The sequence below is a fragment of the Callithrix jacchus genome, chromosome 11, assembly GCF_049354715.1.
Source record: "Callithrix jacchus isolate 240 chromosome 11, calJac240_pri, whole genome shotgun sequence".
Classification (NCBI taxonomy): Eukaryota; Metazoa; Chordata; class Mammalia; order Primates; family Cebidae; genus Callithrix; species Callithrix jacchus.
In genome coordinates, this window is record NC_133512.1 from 69,346,511 (window position 1) to 69,370,619 (window position 24,109).

The following is a 24,109-nucleotide window of genomic DNA, read 5'->3' on the forward strand; positions in this document are numbered from 1 at the left end:
CTCCAGGCTTGTGACTAATTTTTCTAACTCTAGTACTGTATTATGTCTCCTATCAAACTCTTGTTGTTGAAATCCTCAGGCTACATGTGAAATTACTCTACTACCATAGTTTGAATCATCAGCTTTGTTATATTTATATATGATTTATTACCCCAATGATGTTGGCAAATATTTTATCAATCAGTAGCCCTTGCAAGAGTAAATTTAAATACAATACTAAAGTATTCTTAGTTTGGACTTCTAATTGGGATAAAATGTGAGAATCAACAAAATGTAAACCTGACACCTCCCCTCAAGTAGCTCCCAGCAGGTCTAGGAAGGCACATTCATAAACAAACAATTGTAATAGGCTGTGACCTACCTGAGTGTAGGTGGGAAGAGTGAATGGTGAGGAAGAGAAGGCGTTAAAGGACAGTGGTGGAGGAAGTGGTACCTCACCCAAGGACTGCATTATACAGATCCGGGTAGAGTGGGACAGGTTATAGTGGATCACAGGCATTTCCCCAAAGAGAGATACATTAAGAAACATACTAAAGAATAAACAAACAACTGGGAAAATATATTTCAGTAAGGCTCGGTACAGTGCATGAGTTTTGGAAGAACAAGACAAGACACCAGAAAAGCAGGCACAAATGACCACAAACATGAAGCCCTAATGTAACATGTAATATACCAAACTGTATGTTACATGTGTGCCTTGATTTACCTGGAATTCATTCTTTTGGGGGTTTATCTTGAAAGCAATATAGGACTATTCAAGGATTTTAGGGAAGAAGGGCATGATAAAATTTGGGTTTAAGAGATGGCCTTGGCATCAGCATGGAGAATGGATTGGAGGGAAGGCCAGCAGAAGCCTATTAAAATAATCTAGATAGGAAACTATGTAGTTGGACTTAAAAAGGGACTATGGGGGCTGGAAACAGTGCCTCACGCCTGTAATCCCAGCACTCTGGGAGTCAAGGCGAGTGGATCACAAGGTCAGGAGTTCAAGACCAGCCTGGATAATATGTGAAACCCCAACTCTACTAAAAATACAAAATGTAGCCAGGCATCGTAGCAGCACCTGTAGTCCCAGCTATTTGGGAGGCTGAGGCAGGAGAATCACTTGAACCTAGGAGGCAGAGGTTGCAGTGAGCCAAGATCATGCCATTGCACTCTAGCCTGGGTGCTAGAGCGAGACTCCACCTCAGAAAACAAAAAAAGGTAACTATGGGGGTGGGAGTGGGAAAGGTGGGAAGGATTTCAGAAATATTTAGTGAATATGGAATATATGTAGAAGGTAGCATAAATAGCTAAGGCTTGGTGAGTAATTAGCTAGGTAGAGATGAAAAAATAATGAGTAAGTTTCAGGTTTTACACTTGAGTAACAAGACAAAAGAGGTTCTATTAACCTGAAGGGGAAATACAGGATCAGATTTAGGGGTGGGGTGGACTGGGGTTAGTCCTATCTGGGTTTAATATTGGCATTTACACTAAGGCTGCAAGATCCTGAGACAATTTTTTAAATCTTTCCAGGTTTGTTTACTCATTTGTAAAATGGGGATAACACTATCTACTTTTACATTATTGTAAAACTTAAATAATAGTTAACCCTTCTATAGCACTTACATTTTGCAAGACAGTTGTATGAGTAATTTATATGTATAACTTGCTTATCTTGAATAATTACCCTATGAGGTAGGTATGTTTATTTTCCATGTGTTACAGATAGGGAAGCAGAAGTAAAAAGAAGTCTACTAACTTGACAGAGTCACAGAGCTGGGAAGGTGGAGATCTAAGTTTCAAACACATACAATCTAACACTACAGAGTATGCCTCAACCAATAATTTACTTCTCATGAAATACTAGGCACTTTGCATAATTATCATTAGAGTGCTTTGCAGGTGCCACATAGGTAATAAATATCTATTAAATCTTAACACATTTATTTAAAAACAATTTGCAGAGGATACGTTATATGCATATATATTATTGAATGCTGGGATAAATTCAAGCATAGTAAAAGACACTCATTTGAGGATAATTTAATTTGGAACATAAATATATACAGTTTGAATCAGAACACAGTAGCAATGTTCTAAGGCTCACGCCTGTAATCCCAGCACTTTGGGAGGCCGAGAAGGGTGGATCAAGAGGGTCAGGAGATGGAGATCATCCTGGCTAACACAGTGAAACCCCATCTCTACTAAAATTACCAACAATTGGCTGGGGATGGTGGCACACACCTGTACTCCCAGGTACTTGGAAGACCGAGGTAGGAGCATCACTTGTATCCAGGAAGCAGATGTTGTAGTGAGCTGAGACTGTGCTACTCTACTCAAGCCTGGGTGACAGACTGAGAATCCATCTCAAAAAAAAAAAAAAAAAAAAAAGAGTTTAGATACTTTCAACTCAAGAATTTGACCTACTGGCATGGAGATATATGGGTCTGAAGTTGAGAAGAGTGTTTGGAATCATAACATGTAGATTTGGGTCTCCTCAACATACAGAGTGCAGGCTAAGTCATGAAAATTGATAAAATCACTTAGAAAGTGGGGGATGGGGCAGACCACGAGGTCAGGAGTTTGAGACCAGCCTGGCCAACATAGTGAAACCCCGTCTCTACTAAAAACACAAAAAATTAGGTGGGTGTGTTGTCAGGCACCTGTAATCCCAGTTACACAGGAGGCTGAGGCAGGAGAATCTCTTGAACCTGGGAGGTGGAGGTTGCAGTGAGCCAAGAACACACCATTGCACTCCAGCCCAGGCAACAGTGCGAGACTCCATCTCAAAAAAAAAAAAAAAAAAAAAAGAAAAAAGAAAAAAAAAGTGGCAGATGGGGGAATGGGAAACTAGAAAATCTGCAGAAATTGAAACTGAGGAAAGCAATATGGCTAGAAAAGGATATTAAATGTCACTTAACTTCTACAAGCCTCCACAGCCTTATTTGTAAAAGTCAGTCATCTTAGTTTAAGATTGTGCTAAGAAGTATCCCCACTTCTTATGTTCGTAGCTTTTGCTATGAAAAAAATTTAAACATTGGGAGAGCTGCTGAAAGTAGACGTCCAGCCCTAAGCCTCACAAAGAAAAAAAAAAGGCAAGCTTCATAGCTGTTGCTTTGCCATGGTAAATAATTAAGTGCTTTTCTTTTTCTTTTCTTTTTTTTTTTTTTCAAAAGACCATTCAGATTGTTTCAGTTGCTTTTACTCTACAGGATTTCAGCTTCAGAAACTCTTGCTGTTACTATGTACAGAAGTTTTGCATGGGAGATTTGAGAGAACAAAATGCTACCTTTAATACTCAAGAGGAATATTAATGGGGTAGAGAAGATAATGGGAGGAATTATAGTAAGCTTCCTCTCTGTTTGCCTCTAAATACTAGGATTTATTTTTCCCTTGCTTAATCCTGTATTTCCTGACTTCAGCTGGTAAACCATGTGGAATTTTGTTGAACTATTATAACAGGACTGCAGTACAAGGATGCAATACACAAAGATTGGAAGATTGAAGGGGAAGGAACTTTCAAGCAGCCATCTAGGTCAGAAAGGAACTAAGGGATGGAGAAAGGAAATGGGTGATGCCTGTATCTTTACCACCAGCTGGCCACCATCCCCCAAATTCAGAGAGGGTATTGAGAGGATACATGACTAGGCTAGCAAAGAACTGTACTCTGCATGCTGTGGTGTTCAAGAAGAGAAAAGTGGAGAAATCACAATCCTTTTTTGGAGGAAAGATTAGCAAATCTCCAAGACCACTGGACCCAGAGTGAAACTGACTGAGCTAAATATTTCTTTCTGGCTTCATCCCAAACTCAGTACATGAGACAAAGACATCTAAGGGTCAGAACACAGTAGCAAGCTCATCTAAGTTTTGCATGCAGATTGGGGAAAAGGACTAGGACATCAGTGAGAGGCATCAGGTGAAATGAGTGAGCTTCATGAACTGGTTCACTGAGACATTCTCAGCATCTGTGAGTTTACATATTTAGTGTCTTGTAAATTATGGAATATTTCTATATTAAATTTCATAATTCATTTTATGGGTAGAGGATCTGCCTTATATTATAAAAGTAAACTAAACCAGCCAGACCTGCTGACAGGAACAGTGGTAGTAATGTTCCATAAAACTACCTACCTGAGGATTTAATACAAAAATATTTGCACAGATCTATGTATTATGTTACAGTACAGATCTCTGTCAATTTGGATATTTTTTTGAAAAATGCTAAACATAAAAAAGAAATGTATCTAAGCTATTTACATGATTCAAAAATTTTTAAAATTTTAGTCATAGTCCTTAGTAAAATGTAAATATTTTGATTTAGGAAATATTTAGACAATATTTTCAATAAATGAATACAATCTCTCTTTTGAGAAATTATGAGCTTATTACATGTGAGTCAGGCACTGGGACATTGCTGATACTAACACAAGACGCTACAAATGGAATAGCTCCATTACCTTTATGGAGTCTGTATGCAGGCAAGATGTTCCAACTCTAGGCAATAGCAAAGGTCTGTAAGCAATGCTCTTATTCCTGTATATTACGCTTATCACAGCTCATACGTTACTGCATTGTAATTCCTTGTCTATGCATCTGCTTAGATGTACCTATTGCCCAACCAGCTCTGAAAAGGATGGAGCCAATAGAAACTAGAGGTCTCCCCAAGAGACCAAGATAAAATTAATAGTAGTATTTATTCTCCATTTCAGATGAAATAGTTCAAAAAGAAATAATTTTAGGAAGTTATCAATTCTAAAGCTTAGAGTCCATACTACAGTTATTTTATTCTGGAGAGGCTTCCAACATTGTGTGAAATTACTTAGCATTTTAAGAGTGAATGATACAACAACCAGAAGCTTAGAGCAAGCAATAGGAACAACTCTGCCAGTATCTTCCTTCCCAGAGACTGGGCGAAAACACTTTAATGGAGCTGTTGTTGTGGGGTCATGAGAATAAGTGTCCATAAAATGATGAATATGCTTTCACCATTTACTAAGTAAACAGTTCTTATGTTTTAAACTTCATCGAAAGTTTCATTATATATGAACAAGGTTCAGAAAATCACCTGTAAAATAATCCTAGATTCTTATCAATGATCAGCACAATATTGTTTCTAATAGCGTTTCCTAAAGCAGTGTAGGCATTCATTAAATATTTCTGAAACAGTATGTCAATGAATAAAGGAATTTGAAAGACAGCAACTCCATCATGTATTCAACCAAAATAGTTATTTCATGTTTTAGGGCTCAGTCTTAAGTATCTAGTTTACTTAAAATTTTATATCTGCTCTAAAAAGATAGTATGCTTTGAGTTCTATTTTATGAGACCACTGTACTGAACACACTAATGTTTACTACTTCATTTCTAAAACTTACCGGAATGAAATACAAGAAGCTGATCTTGTAACGGCATTTGGTACTTTTTAAATAAAGTTAGAATGATGTCCCAACATGAGACCAAAGGAACCTCCAAATGAATTTCATAATAAAAGCCACATAGGACATATTTACAGCTAGTATCATACTGAATGGGGAAATAGATTGAGATTTTCTTACTAAGTCGTGGTTGTAAAACATGACTACTAATTTTTTTATGACTTTCCAAAAATTCAAATGAGAAAAGTAATATTTATATTTAGAAGACTTAATGAGAAGGAACAGCATTAAGAGATGAAACTAATAATAATTTATTTTTAAAAACTATCCTAATTTCACCTTTAAACATCACAAGTACTGAAGGGCAAACAATTCTTTTCCATTTGAGCACAGCCCAGAGTCCTTGGTGAATGAGCCAAGCTGTCTCCTATGTCCCCTCGAATACTTGCCAATTTTCTGTCATTTCCTTCTTTGTACAATAGTGTCTGTGTGACAAAGGTCTCTGGGCATATTTCAAAACATCTTCAGCTATTTAGCAGGGTACCGACAGCATGTATCTAAAAGTGGTACTTCGTCTCCTCATGGTTTAATTTGTTAGAAGGCACAATCAGAATTCACTTTACCTTTTCCATTAAGAAATGACTTGAAAGTTTGTAGTGGAACCAACTGCATACTTTGTAAAAACAAACAAAAACCAAACAAACAAGCTTTCCAGTGGTTTAGCCAATTACTGTACTTCTACATACAACAAAACACTAAAACTATTTACTCAATTGTGTTCTTTTTGTATTTCTTACATACTTATATTTGTTTTAGTTCATTTCCTTTTCCTGATGAGTCTTTATTGCTTGTGATTGAATAGCTGTGAATTAGACGTGACTGAAGATTCTAGTCACGTGATATGGAAATAGTCTCCTTCCCCCTCCTCCAGGACCTGTTGTTCCTCATAGATTGCAATAAAGTGATGATGCAGTTCACAATTTTAATCTAAAATGCAATCTTTAGGAAAACCATAAACATCAGACCAATACAGTTTTCATTTTCACTCATTTTAACCTGAAGCTTTATGAGTTTATAAATCCTAAGCATATCAGATTAAATTCCTTAGTCATCTTAATTAGTAATTTGTACCAAAAGCGGAATGAGCCACAGTCACACCAATACTTAATATTATTATATATTTCTTTGCTCTGAGAGAAACATTTCCTTTCATTTAATCATCACACTCCGCAGCCTTAAGCAGTGATTTTCAATGATTTGTCAGCAGTTTAAAAGCTTTGTTTTGTTTTTGCCTGACTAGAATTCTTGAGTTCCAGAGCTTATCTTTTTCCCAGGTGAAAATTGTTTTATTATCCTCAGGTGTTTGTTTTCTTGAACTCTTAGAATATTTAATTACCAAGTTGTCATTATTCTTTACAAAAGGATCAGATTCCAAATAATTACTATTTGTGCAGTACATTATTTGTAAATATTTTTTCTTTCCTCTTGTCAGGATGAGGTGAGTCACCCTGACATACATTCCTCCACAAATCCACTTTTATTATTCAGTCAGGTATATCTGAAAGCAAGACAGCGTGCCTGTTCATCTGAGATACAGAGCTCATCTGAGTTGTGAGTTCTCTCAAGGAGTGTTAATAAGAAGTTTATCCCTTTGTAAGTATTAGCCCTGAGTAGTTCCCCAGAATTCAGTCTAGCACCAAGCAACCATTCCTCAAATAATAAAAGAAGGTGACCTTTTCATAACGGCAAAGAAGCCTATCTAATTCATTTCCAAGGTTTGTAAAATAAACATGGAGAAACAGAAGGAATTGCTTTTTTTCTTTTTCTATCAACCTTTAATTTTGTCTCAAAATATGCCTAACTTGACTTTCTGTATAAGTAATGACTGTCATTCTTGGCATTGTTGCCTGATCTTATGTAGCCATATTATGAAACACACCATATAACAAAATTTCTGCTATGTCACAAAATCTTCCCCCACCCCACAAACAGGATCTGTGAGGCCCACACTCAAGAAATCTTCTACGATCACTAATGATTAGTAAGTTTTATGTATAAAAGGCTTTTGTTTTCTTCGGTCTAGAAGTCAAATTGTTAATATTGGTCTTTTAGGTTATTTCTTCAATATATTTGTCAGTTGCGACAGCAGGCCAAAAAACATTTTCAGAGTCCCACTAAAGGCGGTGATTCAAATTCTAGTCTCATTTGAAATAAATATTTTTCCAAGTTGGAAAAGGATAATCAAATTGGTCAGATTTTTAGAGTATCCTTTTGAAAAATTTAATCTTCTTCTAAACGTATCAGAATACAGAAATAAAATAAGAAATCTAAAGAAAAAAGTTTCAAGTAAAATTACACTTGTTGAAATCACGAGAAGTTTAGGTTTTCTGATGCTTTCTAAGTAAAAAACATGAAATAGGCAACTGGAAATCCATAGCATCCTATGGAATTTAGAGACTTGTGGAAATGCAAGTTTTAAGGCTTAAAAAGCAAATTTCTTTAACCCTTTGGTTAAAACTTGCAAATATGCTGAAAGAAGCATCACAGACTAAACTATGTTTTAGAGAGCTCAAAATAGTTACTTACTAGATGATAGTGCATCAACTACAAATACATTTATAGCCTAGTTCTAAACAAAAAGCATTCTGCTCACCAACTTCTAGAAGAGCTTGCTTCCGCAGTTGTAGGACCTCAAGACTGGCTCCAGAGAGACTCTTGCAGGAGGAGACGCAGAAAATAAACAGGATTTCCACGGCATAGCAGCTGAGGACTCAGAAATGAGGCACAGCCTCTCAACCCTTCATCTATCCTTAAGGTTATCTCGACATCTGAAAGCCATTGACATTCTGAGACTTCCAGCACTTCAGACACACGCCTAACACCAGATAAATATAGATCCTTGACACCTGAGCCAAATGAAATAAACGTTAACTTGAAAAAGCTCACTCATTTTGGGCTTCAGTTGAGGAAAATAAAGCCCTTAATCCTTTCCTTGCTAGAACCTGTTATTCCCCTTAACAGATGGAAGCTGTACTTATAAAACATAGAAATTCAAGTGATCAATCATTAATAGTCAGTGTGCTTCACTTCATGGTTGCCATCTGCTCTGATAGTACAGAGAAAGGCTCAGGTTTTCCTTTCTTAAGTATAAAACAACATAAAAGTGAATATTCATTACTATTTAGTCAACAGATTTTTGTTTCAGTAACTTTTGCAGGTGAGTCCCTGTAAACTTTCTTAGTATTTTTTCTCCTCTGTGTTTTCAGTAGTCATTTGGTCACTTTTTTTGTTTGCCTAAATTAATGAGGCAGAAAGTGCCATGCACTGCCAGAGTTCTTTGGTTTAAATTATTGTTTTATGAATCTTTTTGAACAGTTGTAGAATATATTTGGTTTGAAATAAATTTTGCTTAGGACTTCTGGTAAACATGAATAAAGCTCTACTCAGCCCAAACAGCCGCTGTGATGAAAGTTATTACTCTGAAGATATAATGACAAGATTTCTAAATTACTTTCTAGGATTTATGTGCTAAAAATCCCTAATTCTATATTAAAGCAAAGTGAACAGAGAAACTAGAAAAGAGTCATATTGCTCTCCTTATGTTTAAATATTTTCAATTAAAATTTATTTTGCACAATGACATTAAAGGAAAATGATAGACTAGAGCTACCACTCTAAATAAATCTATTCTGTATTGAGTAGTAACCACTAGCCACAAAGAAAGGTTATTTTGTCAAATTACCATAACCAGTATTTTCATCATATTTTAATAACAGGTCCTATGTATTGAGCACTGTTCCTGTGCCTGACACGTTGTGAGGTAGATACCATCAAATTCATTCTCCTTCTCTAATCCCAAAAACCTTTCAAATTAATATTTCAGGCTCATGTTCCAGAGAAGAAACTGCAACTAACAGGATAAGTTTTGACGATGGACACATGGTAAATAACTGACTCATTTGAGAGTCTAACCCACCCAATTTTGACTCAAAAGCAAGTATTCTTTTCCATCCTACAATATTGTTACAGGCTAAAAATGAGTTTCATCTATCCTTTATCTGTATCAGATTAGCCACCCTATGAGCAATTCCAAAGCTTCTTTTACTTTTTTGTTGCTTAAACAAAGTTAGAGAAAGCACAGAAATGGTCCCTAAAGAGTACTGCTATGACACCAAGACATTCCCAGAAGCATTATGTCTCTAACGCAGGAAAAAGAAGATCCGTAAGCCACCACTACAGCCAGGGAGGTTTGTCATTTCTTGCATTTACGTGTTTCATGTTCTCCTTGCCAGTGTGTATGTGCACACTTTGATCTTCCAGATCCTGGAGGGCCAGCCCTGATGGCCGCTTCTCAGCCAGAGGTCTGATATGTGACATAGAGAGGGAACACCAGGTGGCAAGGAGTTGGTCCTTTAGGTCAGATGGTTTTTGCATGAAAAGTAGGATCACATATCTCCAAATATTACAGAATGCGACCTTTATCACTAAGGAAAAAAAAAATGTTGTTCCCTGTGTGTAAAGGGTTTTTCTATTATTTGAACTAGGAACTTTTAAACAAATTATTTTATCAAAGAAACAAGAAGCCATGTTAAAAATTCAGTGAACACAGCTATGCATATTTCCTATGAACACAGTAAATATCATAGACTGCCTCTGACATTATAAGCACTATTATCTTCAAATATGGATTATGTCCCACAAGTAAGAATAGGAAATCCTGTATTTCTTTTCCACAAATTATATTTGCATTATCATTAAATTGTTTACTCCCTGTTGGGCATGAGCTGATAGGGATAGGTGGTGAAGGAGGGGAAAAGTAGTGGTGGATTGTGTTAAAATGGATGATGGCTCTGTGGTAAATCACTGAGAAAGACCACTGACTCCCTCCATCTAGGTAATCCCCAGAAGTTTTCTATACCATCTTCAAACCTGAACATTTCATCACAGACTTTCAATTGAAACTTAGGACTTATTTTTTTTTTTCCAGTTTGTTGTCTGGCCTAACTTTAAGCCATTAAAGTTGCACCTACAATCCTGTTGCTAATAGCAGCTGTTTCCAGCTGTTGACAGAAAGTCCTTCACAAGATAATATCATGGAATTTCCCATTTCAGTATGAACATCTTTTTCTCAAAACAAGTAGTTATATTTATCTGTACATATGCAAAGCATCATACATAGAGGCAGTAGTAGAATCATGTTTTCACTCCTACCCAGCAGTTCCCACACCCTGTTTCTCTGATGTCTTCCAAGTGCTAGTCCACTTTCAGATCATTTTCTTCTCTATTCTATCGCCATCATCCAGTGTGCTTCAAGTATTATTAATGACATTTAATTCATCCTGCATATGTAATGCTGAATGTGTTTAGGACTTTTAAAATTAATAATATGATGCTTAAAAATTCAAATTTTAAATCAAAGATTTGCTCCTCATTTGTATATTTCATCCATTGCGTTAACACTGAACTGTTCTTGAACCCCTCTGTAACACAACTGGGAAGGAACAGTTTGTGGCCTTCTAGAAAAATTTTGGCATAAACCCCTCTGCCCACTTGAAAACAATACTATTATTCAACAAGATACTTACATATTAACCTTGCTAACTTGTGTTTATGAAAAACGTATTTGAAAAAATGCCCTTGTATAATTATCAGCTTGCCTAAATTACAAATGCAGACTCTGAAAGATATTTGAAGGCTAATTTGTGTAATTTCTATTAGCACACTATTCTTGCCATGGATTTTTGTTTGCTTGTTTGTTTGTTAGCATGGAATAAACAATTTCACCCAAACACATCTTCTTCATTAGAAGCATTTTTCTACAGGAGAGCTGTGACAAAGGTTTAATATTAATCTTCTCAGCTTAACTTGCTTTTCTCTAATACAGCATATGTGGAATGTCTTTATTCTAAGCATCAGATTAAGGTAAAGTTCTTATTGCCATTGTTGCTTATAACTGACTTCAATATATATGTTATTCTCTTGAAAAATGCTAAGAGAGTGAATTTTAAGTGTCTGTACCACATATGTCTGTGACAACTATATGAGGTAATTTATATTGTTAATTAGCTACAATCGATGTATACTTCAAAACACATCATGTTTTACACAATAAATACACACAATTTTATCTGCCAATTTAAAAATACAATAACATTATGTGTGTTTGAAAAAGCTGACTTTAGGGAAGAATGTATACTCTGTGTTTGGTCTTCAAAAATAATGAAAACCAATAGAAATATATGCTATTAAAATAATTTAATAATGTTTCAAACCTTTGAAGCCAAATATTATTGCTAAATTAATATCCTTATTTATTTTCTTCATTCTAATGTCATCTTCATGAATTATAAAAGCCTCATCAAGAATTTGCAGGAGACAGTACTTCCCCAAGGAATGCTTCCCCAAAGCAACATACTTCCCTTTTAAGATGGTTGGGTTATCATTACTCATTTTTCATTCAAAAGCAAGGTATGTTGAGATTTTGTTTATATCACGTATTGTGCTTCTCCTTTGGGGAAAAAATGGTAAAGAGCCTAAATTTGTGCTCTTAGGTATGCTATTGTTTAGTGAAGGAAAACAAAGTTGCAATGTGACAAGCTAAACTGAGAGATCAGAGAGGCTTTTCTAATAGATGCATACATATATACATATACATACACATATACATGCATGCATGTATGTTGTACATATATGTGTGCATATGGATGTTTATATGTAAATATATGCCTATGTATGAATATTGTGTAGACATGTATGGAAATGTACATATATATTTGTATGTATATATGTATGTATATACATATATGCATGTATATACATATATGTATATACATACAAATATATATACATACATATATACATGCATACACACAAAAATATGTATACATATATTCCCATATACTTACAAGATTTTTAGATTTTTTTAGATTATATTGATATGTACACATATTATATGTATATGGGAATGTATGTATATATTTGTATATGCATATGTATGTATCTGCATATGTACATATATGTATATGTAAACATGTACATATACATATACACACAAATATATACATACATATATACATATATAAACACATATGTATACATACATTTCCATATACATACAAGATTCAAGCTCAATATACATTGTGCTAAATAAACTAATATCCAAAAATGAGTAAGTTTCAATTGGCAAAGAATTAAGGAAAGCATTGAAAGGTAAGGAAGCAGCAACTGCAATAAGTCTGCCAGGGACAGCTAGGAGCATAGCAGGTTTAGACAACTGAAAGGAGAAAGCAGAAAGCCAATGCCCCTGGATAACAGAGAACAGGGAAAATACGAGATGATGCAGGAGGTTTAGAGGTGGGCTAGATAGCACAGGAATTTGTAAGGATTTACCCCAGGAACAATAAGAAGCCTTTGAAGTATTTTAATCTGGAAAGATTCATGATTGAATGTGAATTACATTGAAAAGAAAAAGTCTCCAACAGTGGATTGAAGAGTGATAAGAATTCAGGTGGAGAAATCAGTCAGGTAATTATGATTGGCTGTAAGGGTAATATGGCCTAAAAATGACACAGAAAGTGGAGAAAAAGAGGATGTATTTAAGACATATTTAACATGAGGAGAAATGCCAGATATAGGTGATGGGAAGGAAGGCAGCAAACCACATTGCCATGTATGTACCTATGCAACAATCTTGAATGTTCTTCACATATATCCCAAAACCTAAAAGGCAATATAATATATATTTTAAAAAATAATTTCTAAACAATAAAAAAAAGAAAGTAACATCAACAGGTTTAGTGGCAGTGGTATCGCATGAGGAAACAAGAATGAGATGAATTGAAGAAGTCTTTAAACGAGAACTATTCTCGAAATCATTTTAAACCCTACCAGAACACTCATTCCTTGGATAACACATGAGAACACACCTAGCTAAATGATTGGTTTATAGCAGTGCTGAAAAGATATTTTCTGAATGAAAGAATAAATGAATGAGTGAATAAAACCAAATCCAATGTGAACACAAGTGAACAGTGATACTGAAACATCAATGTATCTGTTTAGTTTGGTTATCATAGGAGGTTTTCACAGCTATGGCAGGGATTGTTACAACATCCCAAGTGACACCACAGACACTGTGAGTCCAGGGAGATACTAGTTAATTCTCATGGAGAAAGAACCAAAAGAAATTTTTAAAAAAACCCAATACTAAAAGAAAAAAAGTTAAGCATAATTTACAGAAATAGCCTAATTTAAGAAAGAGTCTTGGACACATCTGGCTATGTGCATAGAGCTTGTAATCTACTGGAAACTTGGGTCCCTGTGGACCAAGAAATAATATCCACAGGACATAAAGTCCCTCTTCCAGTGCAAAAAAACAACAGGCTCATAGCCAATTATGGTGGCAGCCAAGCATATGTCCCACTGCTTTTTAAATCAGACACAGAGCCTTGATTTGTTATCATTATTACTTCCATGCTGTAGCACTTTATGTGTATGAAACTTTGTTTTGATGTTATATAGTAATCAGCAAGAGTCAAACAATGATTAATGTAATTTTTTGACAACCACTGTACAAAGCTGCTTCTAGTGAATTGTAGCTCCGTCTTCTTTCTTAGAGAAAAACATGAAAGGATTAAGTATGATGGTTCTGAGGTGGATTGAAAAGTTCTAGCAAAGCTCTGCAGTTGAGACCTCCAGACCCTATACCACACTTCATATATCACTCCTTCGCTTTTGGCTATTTATGAATGTAAAGATTAGAAAGGTACCTTCTTGGCTGTTGTTTCCTTGTCTATCTCTGGGTTCCCATTGCTCTACCTGCATTCTAAGTTATAGGTACCTATCAAGGTCTAGGCTATATTTTTTCTTTTCTTCCTACATCTTCTCTTCCTTGAAAATGCATTTTTCCCTGTGAGCCTAGTTTAGTACCTCTGCACAATTAATTCCAAATTTTAATTTTTGACCCTTAAATTTTATTCTAATCATAAAATTAGTTAGCATTGTTAAGGCTTTTCTACATACTAGTCCAGGGTCTATTATCTTAATTTATTTTAACTCTTGGGGGTGATACTAATATTTACTGCTTTACAATTTAAATAGAGGCTTAGAAAAGTTAAGTAATTTACTTCACTGTCAGGGTGCCTCACATGGCCAGACTTGGACCTAGATCTCCATGGATCTGGGCCTTGAACTCTTGGACACTCTGGCATGACTGACTCTCTGTGTGTAACTGCATGTCAACCTTCTGTGGATGTCTCCACTCAGGTGTCTTAAACACACATCTCCTCCTCCCTATCTGTAAGACTGTGTTCTCAGTCTCCATACATTTCATCACCATATTTACTGTCGCTCAGCTTGAAACTGTCACCCATACACCCAATTATCTTCCAATTTCTAACACTTTTAACTTCACCATATATTTTTTTCTATTCGTCTCCTGTGTTTTATTTTTCACCGCCTCTACTTAAGTCAGGTTTCAATCACCACCACATTGACCATTGCCTTCATGCCCTACTTGATCTTCCTGCATGAAGATCTGCTCCCTTCTTGTTTATCAGATTAATCTTTCTAAGTCACAAATTAGACTCTTTGATTTATTTAAGATAAAACATTAATAACCCTCATTGCCCAGATAATGGGCTTCAAACTCCTCAGATGAGTATTTAAGGCCGTCACCTACTGTTTCTGTTTTGAATCATCTGTTCTTCAATGAAATTGTCCCTGCATTCTCACTTTTCATCTCTCATTGCTTCAAATAGTTCTTATATCTAGAATTTTCCATTCTCCACTAAATGTTACTCTTTAAATTCAGTGATTCTTAACAAGGTGTGTATACTTGAAGCATTGAAAAATAATAACATGTCCGATATCCAACCTGGCCAAATCAAATCTAAATTAATGTATATTTCCATGTTTAAAAATTACTGCATATATATGATGTATCATAGGTGATATATATTTATAAGTATGTTTGCTGTACAATATTGTATATTTGATAATAAATTGTATCAAATTGTATAAGATCTGATAATATGTAATATGGATGACACCCTTTAGTTTTGTGCAGTGTACAGCAAGCATTACCGTATTTAGCAGCACACAGCGGTCTTACTTTAAGACGCAGTGGAGGCACCTTATCTCTGTGCTGTCTTCTTCATTTCCCCTTAGCCAGCAAATACCCTTCTCTATTGACCTTCCATAATATTATATATCAATCTTTATTTACCTGTCCATTTAAACCTTATTTGATCATACTTAGCAACATATTTAACCTCATTGGTATAATTGAGAGCTTATTCATTTAATTTAACAGGTAGTTCCCAGAGATGAAACAATTATTTAATAAATAGATTTCATATGAATCATAGTTTTAAAAAGAAATATTCCAGATTGGCAAATGTGGTGATTTTATTGATTTTTTAAAAATTATACTTATTTCCAAAGGCATTTTAAATAGCAGTGAACAACATAAAATCAATGGTGACATAGAAAAATAACAAAGAAAATAGTCATGAAGGAGGGGAGATAAATTTTTCCCAGAACCTTAGCTAAAGACTGTTAGTTCATGGGAGCTCAAGTTTGGTGTCTCCTGGCAGCCAGGACCACAAAGGAACTGCATTGTGTTTGAAAGCTCTCATCAGATACAAGAAAATGTAGCAGTCCTTCTAAAGACATCATATTTCTTCATGCACTAAACTCTAAGATAACTTCCTTAAGTAGATCTTTATAAAAGTTCAACATTATGCCAGGGTGCAATGGCCCACACCTGTAATCCCAGCACCTTGGGAAGCTAAGGTGGGAGGATTTCTTGAGCCTAGGAGTTTGAAACCAGCCCCAGCAACATAACAAGACCCTGGATTTACAAAAAATAAAATTCGCCAGATGTGGTGGCATGTGCCTGTAGTACCAGATACTTGGGAGGCTGAGGTGGGAGAATCACTAGAGCCTCAGAAGTCAATGCTGCAGTGAGCTATGATTGTGTCACTGCACTTCGCCTGGGCAACAGAGTGTCTCAAAAAAAAAAAAAAAAAGACGAATATTAAAATATGCAATGTCATCAAAGCATTCTAATAAAGGATTCAGAAGTAGAGATTATCTTAAGATATTCAGAACCTGTAACACCTCCCATGATTTGGCCCTTGACTAGTCCTCCATCCTGATCTCTTACCATATTTCACTTTATGCACTCTACCAAAATACACTGCCCCTTCTGGAAAATGCCAAACTGTATTCCACCTGTGAACCTTGCACTGGCTGTTCAGTCTACTTAGAACCCTTTGCCCCAGACATTTGTGTGCTGGTTCTGCTCCCTGTCTTCACTTAGCCACTATTTCAAATAAGCTCACATCATACCCAATCATCTAACCTACTTTACTGCATTTATTTGTTTATGTTACCTGATTTTCTTGCACATTAGTTTGTTTGGCATTTTAAAAATCTTTAATATCTGTATTTCACATGAAAATGTAAGCTCCTTGAGGCCAGGGAAGTTTTACTGTCTTGTTCACTGCCATATCCTGCCATATCCACACTGCTTAGAAGACCGCTCAGCACACAGAAAACACACCAGCAATATCTGTTGGCCAGTTGAGTAAACTATTTCTCATACATTTACTTATCACATTAATTCACAATAAAAAATGTTTAGAGTTTAATAACGAACCTTAATTCTATGAACTAATATCTGTGAAGAATGAAAAATCTACAGTCTAATATATAGTTTCAAATTATTTGTTATGATACACAAAATGATAGGAATGAATAGCCAAACAAAAAAAAAGTACCCTTAATGTATTCATTTCCTGTGCTGAATAACAAATTACCACAAACTGAGTGGTTTAAAGTCTTACCCATGAGCTACTTCATAGTTCTCTGTGTCAGAAGTTGGGCATGGAATGGCTGGATTCTCTTCTCAGTGTCTCATAAGACTAAAATGAAAGTTTTGGTTAAGTTGAATTCTGATTTGGCAGTTAGGGTCCTCTTTTAAGCTCACAAGATTGTTGACAGAATGGAGTTCCTTACAGTACTAAGACTGAGGTTCTTCTTCCCTGCTGGCTGCTATTCAGATGTCGTCCTTCTAGAGGGCGACCTCCCAGGCTATTTTCTCCTTTAATTTCATGTAGTTATTTAGCCATTTATTGACTGACATATTACATTTCTCAGTAAGTGTAAAGCATTTATTATATTTAGTTTTTAGTTATTCTTACTATCAACTAATATTTCCAAACATTTTCTGACTTATGGCCCATTTTTATAATTATATATAAATGCTCTAGTGCTTAAAAAATGTTATTCATTTTTAATATTATAAATAAAGTTAGATTTTTAATTATATTAGTAAATTGTTAAGGATTACGTATTCTTTAATGATGCCCATAATGAAGAGCTAAATTTGACTTTTTCATATTAACAAATAAATTTTACTATAATTTGCTAATAAAAGCATAATTTGTTAACACATAATTTATTAACACTATACATGAACATATTGTGTTTTAGAACAAAGTATATAGTGTTAATAAATTATGTGTTAACAAATTATGCTTTTATTAGCTAATTATTTTATAGTTCTAAACACAAAGTATAATGTAGTGTGTTTTGGTGCCAAATATACAGTGTAAAGTAAGCTGAAATGTAACTACCTTTTTGGTCATCAAAAATAGATAAACACTTCTTTCATTAATTGCTATTTGAATTTTTATATTTCATACCTTAAATCATATTATTTTGTTTTTTATATTTGTAGTAATTTCTTAATTATGAAGAAAGAAAGACAGTGCAGTCTGCTTAATAAACATACTTCTCCATCATGTGAATTTTTATAGCAATAAATAAAACATTAAAATATAGTATATATATATATATATATATATATATATACTACATTTTAATTTTGATAATTGGTTTTGAAATACCAGAAACAACACTTATTGCTCTGTTGGAATACTAATCAACTGAATGTAATTTTCAAATCCAATAAAGATGGTGTTGAAAAGTCCCAGATAGAGAGAGATTGCTCTACTTTCATCTGTGGTTTTCAATGTACTTAAACCAACGTACATCTAATTGGTCAATACCTTTAACCAACGATCTTTAAAAATAATAATAATAAAGATTTAAAATTGAATCAAGTTTGAAGGTCTCCTTATACTAAGAGTGTTCATTTTGATAAGTCGAATGTATGCTCATTTGACAACCGCTAAGAGGATCTCAAATTGCTGATTTCCTTTTTAAGCAGTTAGAGTCCAAATTGATTTTAAAATAGAAATGGAAACAGATACATTTACCATTTTTGTTATTGTTCATCCCTGATATTGGAAACCAGTGGTTGGGAAAAACTGTATTACAATAATAGATGGATGATAGTTATAATACAAAGTAGCTAATTATTAAACCATAAGATAGGCATAAATAATTTGCCTAGAGATCGCAGAAGGAGATCGGGAAATGCAGAGATAACAGGATATTATGTAAAGTTTTGCAAAATTGATAGTATTTGAACATGTGGAAAGAGAAAGAAATGAGCTCCTAGGCAGAGGAAAGAGTTTTAAAACAGACTTAGAGGCCCTCAAACATAAGGGATACACACAGGAAATAGACAGGCATTCAATCTGCCTGACAAATTGGCATTCAGTTTACTCTGCCAAGTCAAGAAGTAGGAAACGGTCATCAAATTTGGGAAAAATGAAAAAGAAAACTGAGGAAATATCACAGAAAATGTTAAATGCTTGGCCAAGGTATCCATTCAGTAGGAATTGGGGAGATATTGACAAGGTATGAAAGGTTGGTGCAAAGGTTCATTCTCTTCATATTTGGCATATCTTGGCTTATAACTGCTCTTTGCTTTGCTTTGCTATTTTTTTTTTTTTTTTTTTTTGAGACAGAATTCCGCTCTTGTTACCCAGGCTGGAGTGCAATGGTGTGATCTCGGCTCACCACAACCTCCGCCTCCTGGGTTCAGGCAATTCTCCTGCCTCAGCCTCCTGAGTAGCTGGGATTACAGGCACGTGCCACCATGCCCAGCTAATTTTTTGTATTTTTAATAGAGATGGGGTTTCACCATTTGACCAGAATGGTCTCGATCTCTTGACCTCATGATCCACCCGTCTCGGCCTCCCAAAGTGTTGGAATTACAGGCTTGAGCCACCATGCCCCGTCCTTGCTTTGCTATTTTCAACTCTCCTTGAACATTTAAGTGTCTCAGATTTGTAAAAAAACAACCTTAGAATGATATTCAAAGTACCTCTGCTACCTTTTGCCTTGATGTTTCTATTATTATTATTATTTTGAATTTGCAATTCCTTATTTTCCATGATCTCCCATTTCCTTATTAACAAAATAGCATTAAATTGCCAGATTTGTATACTTTACCCTGGAACTCTAAGGTAATAAATTGAATATGTTTTGCCATACGATTTTGGGAGTAGGATCTAGGTACCTCTAAGAAATACTTTTATTTTAGCAAATATTGTATATTCTTTACAACAATTCACAATTAGAGAAAGACAAGGGGAGGGGGCCAAGTCAAGTTTATGTATGCTATTACTGAATTCAGATTATAATCAGTGGTCATGTCCATGGTTCAGGAGCTGAAATAACATATAGCCAGAAATTAGTCATAATTATGAGGGTATAGGAGAAGAGATTTCATCTCTATCAAAATTGAAACATATTTAGCTTAAAGCCTAAGACTTAATAATATATTTTTATATTTGTGTGTAAGATACATTTCAAATAGTCATTGAATAACTCATTGCTATATCTCTTAGATGATAAAGAAAATTTATATATTGTCTCTTTATACTTGTTTGATATATTATCAGAATTAGGGACCATAGTTATAGATCCCTGAAATAAGTGAGCTCAGTTAGTGACATTAACCTTGCCTTTCTGTCTGTAGATGTGATACAGAATTTTTATCTTTGATGGAATGTTTCTAACCAAAATTAGTATGTAAATTATACACTATACTTGTTTATAATTCTGATTTGTTATCCTAATTTCTTAATTGATCCATAAACTTGAACATCTTTTGCATTTCAGAACACACTTGTAAGCAATTCTGGAAGCTCTTACAATTAGGGTTGGGGAATTTCACTAATATTTTTAGTTTGCTTTTTATCTAGAAGTCATACATTTTGTTTTGTTTATATCAGTGTACACAGAAGTACAGTGAATAACACTGTCAGTGTTTTTGCTTTTCCTCTTAAATGATACATAACAGAAAAATTTGATAGTACAAGGAGAATATTAAGCCATGGAAATATCAGCTATATTAATGTTGTCTTATATTAATAAGACAATTATTAAAAGTTTACCTGAATACTAAGCTACACTTTCAGTGCAAATTGAAATGTTTCCCCAATAAGACTTTTTTTTTTTTGCACGGAGATCACAGTAAAGCAAGTCGGTGTGTGCTGCGTAATTTTTTCTTAGCTTCATCTGGTATCTCCATATACTTTGTCTTCTCCTCTTTCCCTTTCCACACTTTTCCCTTAGAGTTTCCTTCCTTGTCCTTGAGACATTATTCCAAGCTGCCAGTTCAAGGACTATACTGTAATGTCCTGCAAACGACCACATGGAAGCTATTGGTAGGTACATATTTTAAGAGAAAAAAGAAAGCAAATAAGAAGCTGTAACCCAGTCTAAAGGAAACATCTGGTACCTACCAGAAGTGATATACTAAAAATGAAACACAGACCTTTTACATTTTAAGTTAATAACAATGACCACAATATAGAAATGGGTGAATTAAGAAGCAAAGATTTCAAGGTCTAAGTCTTGATGAAAGTTTAGATGACATTGCTTCTTCCAGGAAACTTATAAATAAAGGAGACTGATTGTCTTTCACGTAAAAAATTAAATGCAAGCAAAAGTCATAAAGCAGAAAATACTTATAATATTTGTGTTTTTTAAGGGACAGCAGAAGCAGTTAGGCCTGCTCGGTCTTTCTGTAAACTTTTCTTCCTGTACAGTTAAAAGTCAACTTTATACTTATTCTGTTCATAAAGACCATATCTAAAAATATATTTTATTGGGTTTTTTTGGTCTTTTGACTTTATATTGTGGATATTTTAGAAAATAGAGATAATGAGCCCAGGTGATCATACCCCAGCTTCAGTGTTTATCCACATTTTGCTATTTGGGCAGTAAGTCACTTTTATATATTCAGCCTAAAAGCCTTAACATAGAGGACAGACACAAAATAAACACGTATTTGAATATTGGAAGTTGGAGGCTAAATCAGAGATTAGATAAGAATTGCAATGACCAAGGTCAGAAGTCACTAGGAAAAAACAGTCAATAAATTTTATGTTTGTATTACATGCACACCAATTCACAACCCAGAAGAAACTGATGGGATTTATTTAGCTACTATGTGCTAGTTGTACTATTAAAATATCTGCAGGATCAAAGAGATCATATCAACACTGAGTTCAAAACGGTCACCTCTACTTTTCTTGATGGTAGCTCAAATAAGAACCCTATTTCATTGCCTTAATGCTAAATAGAAGCTTTGCCATATTACAATACAAATTCCCTTGGAGGTTTGGCATAGCTATTTGTAGGTCATGAGTCAGTGTTAGCCAGTTTACCCTTGGTCATCTTAGGGCATGTCACATAGAAGGCTTTCCATGAAATTGACTGAATAAATTGTTTCAGTATGTAATGCAGTGAAATGTGTTTTTAGGTACCAGTACAGGCAACTGAGAGACAGATGTGTTCAGATTTTCTATTTCTTAATAATTCAATCTTAGTAGATTGCACATGTCCAGTAATGTATCCATTTCCTTTAGGTTGCTAGCATACAGTTGTTCATAATAATTTCTTATGATCTGTTGTATCTTTTCCATTAGATCGCAGCATCCTCTCCAATGTAGAGCCATTCTTTGTGACTTCTTTGGTACAGATTTTCTAGATAAGGCTAACATTTGAGAAAACCTTTGGATGAGTTGTGATTATAAAAATGAGACTGACACATGCATAAATTAATTCAAAACAAATGCAAATTAATATAGCCACCTCAAGTCACACAAAGTTAAATGCTTTGCTCTGGATTCAACAGAAATTGGAAGCTGACTTCATCAGACTCCTGGTCTTTTGACCACATTGAGTTTTTATGTCCAAAGCATAACTTAGGGCTTATGTTCCCTCAACATGCAGTTTATGCCTAGTCTTGTACCAGTACTACTTCGACGCCTCCATTACACCTTGTAGTTATTATTAGCCACTAACTTAGAAGCCCCTGGAGAGAAATGAGTATGGCTTTGCAGTCATCACTGTGTTTAGGAGTAAGTGCCCAATAATATATTTGATTGGCAGTCAAAGAGCTAACACATTAACCATTTCACTTAAGCCTCATTAACTCTCTCATGTAAAGAGCACTACAGTGCAGATTATTGGCTAGATGAGGAAGCTATCTTATTTATCATCCAGGCATTATTCTTTATCCTTGTTCCTAGACCAACTAATGCCAAGTGTCAAAATTTAGTTTGATTATAATATCTTTCCTTATCCTGGTAGTCAGTTGTTTTTACTCTTACAACTTCAGTTCTGAATGGGGAATAATTGTCTAACAGATTATCCATGAATCTGTCATACACTGTCAGTTATTTTCCAAACACTGTCACTCAAATGACTTCTCAATGCTCAGCTTCCTTAATTAACATTTGAGACAAAGATCACATTTTTTGTGAGATGGGGTTCACTCTGCCACCCAGGCTAAAGTGCAGTGGTGCAATCCAAGCTCACGGTAGCCTTGACCTTTTAGGCTAAAGTGATCCTCCCATCTCAGACTCCCATCACTGAAATTACAGACGTAATGCACCACCATGCTCAACTAAGTTTTTTTAATTTTTACTTTCTTATAAAGATGGGGTCTCACTATGCTGCCCAGGCTGGTCTCCAACTCCTAGGCTCAAGCCCTTCCTGCCTCAGCCTCCCATGTCACTGGGATTACAGGTGTGACCCACACCACCAAATTCACATTTGCTCATATATGAATGAAAGGTGTTAGAATCCTGGGCCCTGAAAGGTTAGATTGTATCTATATGGATTTTAAACTTGGTCTTGAACTCCTCACTATATAAATTTGAACTTGAGATGCACAAAAGGCCTGAAATTCTAATCAAAGATTTTTCACTATGCTCTGCAGATATTTGCTATCATCTTTGCTATCATCAATATCCAGGAATAGTAGACAAAATGCAATAGAGTAAAAGGTATTTGGAACATCAGAAAAATTCTCCCTCAATCAAATAAAAAAGTGAATCCAGCAGAAGCAAAGGTAAATGAATGAAGAGGATCAGACTATTATGATGAATTTGGGAAGTACAACTGTTAAAGTTTTCAAGCCCAAGAACTTGATGGAGAGAGCAAGTAGAATGGCTTATGAACAACTGTCTTTATCTGGAAGATTCTGTAAATGAAAAAGAGAACACATTTCCTTCCTAGAGAAATCAAGCTGCAAATAAACAGAATCTGTTTATATCCTAAATCCTGACATTGTTTGAATATCTCATTCCCAGAATGTTCTTTTTGTAATACTAACACTATTTACAAAGTCGTGGGTACAGATAATTGATAATATTAAAGCTTCTGACAACAGAGATGATATTTTAAAATATTGTGATCTTCAGACTCTTTGAGGAGAAACAGATAAGAGACTTTAGTTTTTCAAGTATCCCTTACCACAGTCATTTTCTAATGTTTGTTGTACTGTACTGAAGTAGTGTACTGAGCGCTCATTTTTT

General features: G+C 34.9%; 1 protein-coding gene and 1 long non-coding RNA gene across 7 annotated transcripts in view; one reads left to right on the forward strand and one right to left on the reverse strand.

The window, feature by feature from the left end:
• CD36 (CD36 molecule (CD36 blood group)) overlaps positions 1 to 24,109 on the reverse strand; it is a 126,899-nt gene that overhangs the window by 73,208 nt on the left and 29,582 nt on the right. For 3 of the 6 annotated variants that reach the window (XM_017975402.4, XM_078343004.1, XM_009002563.5), the window contains exon 1: positions 8,011 to 8,068. The exons of 1 other annotated variant lie outside the window; for it this stretch is intronic. The gene's annotated coding sequence lies outside the window, so the exon portion shown is untranslated. Of the gene's footprint in view, positions 1 to 2,226; positions 2,349 to 8,010; positions 8,069 to 24,109 lie in introns of those variants that run through there. 2 more of the 6 variants (XM_078343005.1, XM_078342999.1) reach the window with 1 other exon arrangement.
• On the forward strand, positions 11,710 to 23,853 carry LOC103794872 (uncharacterized). The gene is made up of 2 exons (XR_622345.5): positions 11,710 to 11,825; positions 23,512 to 23,853. It is a non-coding gene; the product is annotated as an uncharacterized LOC103794872 (long non-coding RNA).